Below are 3,042 nucleotides of genomic sequence, written 5' to 3' on the forward strand. Positions count from 1 at the left end.
TCATTTGCTTTTATTACACGAAYTCAGTTCTTATTTTTGTGTATTAAAATTTTTTTAAATTCTTTTTTGTTTTGCTCCGCCTAAGTAGTTTTTGTTTTTGTGGCAGTTGCAAATCTGCATGGCAATAAAATCGTAAATGTAATCATAATGACATATAATAACAATAATCAGATAATGACCACGATATTCTAATGCGCTTATTGCCGCTTCCGCACACCATTCTCCTCAAAGCAACATTCGCTGCTTGCTGTTGGCATTGCCGACCGCCATTGTTATGTTGCTGCAGTTTTTCGTAGCTTTGTGATTATTTGTTCAAAAAAATATTTTTATTTTATGTACTTTTTGGTTGCTATTGTTTGACTGTTGTTGTTGTGTSTTGTTCTAAAAAGTCACCAGTCTTAAATGGCTTCCACTATAGTTTCATATGCTTCACATTTTATTTTTATTTGTTGTTGTTGCAATTTGCTTGACAATTTTTTCCTGCCATGTGCCCACCATTTATTGTTGTTGTTTGATTTTTCTTACAAATATTTTACTTTTGTTTGCTTTTAACTTGCTTGCAATAATTTGTGGCATTTAAGCATTACTCAGATTTTGTTGCATTTTATCATTGCAATTTGCAATTATGTGCCAAATTTTTTTTTTATAAAGGGCAAGCGCCAGTATTGTTGCTAATAATTGGATTATATTGTTGCCTGCAATAAAAAATGGATTAAACAATCGTAAGACTTAAGCAACGAACTTCTTTGGCAGTTTGCATAGGCTGTTGCTTTTTTTGCTCTGAAATGTTGGAGATTGCGATTTTTGTTAATTTTTCTGCAATTTTCATTTCAAATAAGCTAATTTTATAAATTACCTTGCTTATTAAATATTAAATTTATTATTGTTTTCAAACTTGAATATAACTAGCACGTTTAGAGAATATTATTGTATATCTAAGCCAAAATGAAATAGCTCACTTGCTTGAAGATGTCTCTTTTCACTGCCGTCAAAATTTCTCTAGAAAGAAAGATATATTTTTTTAATAAATAAATTTGGTGACAGCTTGTTTGGCGATTCAACTTAAACTTCATCAATGACAACTTTGTAGAGATATTTTTCACTAAATGAGAATGAAATAAAGATATTATTTATATTAATAAATATAACAAAAAGAAGCGCAAAATTCGGCTGCTCTTTCGTTATAATATCCTTCTCAGATGCATTTTTTATAGYATAAAAGTGTAGAAAAATAACTTTATCTTGCGATCAGTTTKTATGGTAGCTATATGTTATAGTAATGCAATATGAATAATATTTTCTGTGATTATCATCAAATCATGATCATCAAATATTTAACTAATGGTTTAGGTCACGTACTTTCTGTACGAACAAAGCTAAATTAAATAWAGAGATCAGGATCAAAACGGGTGACCATATGAATATCGATCAAAGATGAGGTGAAAGTTATAAAAACGAAGCAAGTAAAAGATAGAAGAGATATAAGTATAAAGGAAGTTCACCATTTCTCAACTAAACAAATGTAGCTAAAATAATCTAATATTCTCGTAAYCAACTCATCACATCTAAAATCATCAAACGTATCCGCAGCACGTGAATTACTTGCCAATTAAAGTATGGTATTACAATTTTTTTGTAAAGTGACTATTCGGTCAGTTGSGAAGTGCATATATATTAATTATGCTATCAAAAATATAAAATCTTGTGGTATTGCTATCAAATTTTAAAGCGAGTAGGTAAAGAAAATTATTTYGAGATAAGCTCGCATGTTACCTGGYAAATTCTTAAAAAATYTTAAATAAATAAATTTTTCTGAAAACATTATTATGAAAGTAGCGAYTCGGCCATTAGAAATCGCTTTATACATATAATTTGGTAGCCGGCTTTTACGCTTTTCAATTCTTTGTGGCGGGTTCATCKAGTCCACCTGGATAACTCTCGATTAGATTTCAGAGCTAAATTATGGAGCCAAGTTTTAGCCATTATCACAAATCGACACAGAAACTCCTTTTTATTACACTTCAATATCTATTCTAGACTGCTCTGATTCATCAACTCTTCTTTTTTCTTGACCAAAWGTGAACTTGCACGGCATCCACTTTGCGCAGAGCTATTTCATAATCAAAAATACTTAAATTATGCAGTGAAATTATTTTTTTAGCATTTGCTTTTAGATCCATTGCGTGTATCCATATTGGTGCTGCCTACAATATTACGGAACTCTTGGCTTTCGCTTTTAAGAATCGACGGCTGGAACGCACACAGCCTCTATTGGTCATCATACTCGTTAGAATATTATAATAGCCAGCCTAATACTGAGCCTTGGGGTACTCCACTCGAAATAGAGGAGCCCTTGGTGCCTTCGTTCGTATCAAAAATTTGCATCTTTTGAACGTTCACTATGTTCAGCGTCTTCGGTGCATGATTGCATCATATCTATTAGGTCTACGAGGTTTGTAAATTTAAGGCTTTATTGTATAAAAATGGTCCAAAAGTAAAAAGCAATGCTTAATTAACACACGAAATGCTTTATGATCCATTTTTTTGTAAACTAACACAAGTTGCTTTACAAAAATTCTATATTTTTTGATACCTAAAAGAAATCATATAGATGGTAGTAGTAGAGTAATAGTATTATCTATGTATGTGTCAGCCTCAGTAAAGCGTGGACGGGTCCTCAGTTGCATTTTTCTTGGAATTAAAAAAGAAAAGCAAATTTTCCCGCAAATGTCGAGAATTCGATTCAAAAAGTGACATTTTCAGTTGAGAATAAGTTTGGGATGCAAACAGATCTCTACAAATATTTTTTTGGGTTAATGTTGACACAAATGTCCAAGATCAATATAAAATGATTTAATCGACCAGTGCTTGACCCTAGAGACATCTATTGGAAAACAAGTTGTAGACCAATCCTGGATGGTTGATTTTCATGGAACAGTGCCGGAAATCTCGTAATCAATTCTTTTGCTGTTATGATATCTTCAAAAGCAAAGTTAATCAAACGGACTGAAGATGCTATTATAACGTAACACAAATGCCTTT

The sequence above is a fragment of the Bactrocera latifrons genome, unplaced genomic scaffold (assembly GCF_001853355.1).
Source record: "Bactrocera latifrons isolate USDA-ARS-PBARC rearing strain unplaced genomic scaffold, ASM185335v1 scaffold_75, whole genome shotgun sequence".
Lineage (NCBI taxonomy): Eukaryota > Metazoa > Arthropoda > Insecta > Diptera > Tephritidae > Bactrocera > Bactrocera latifrons.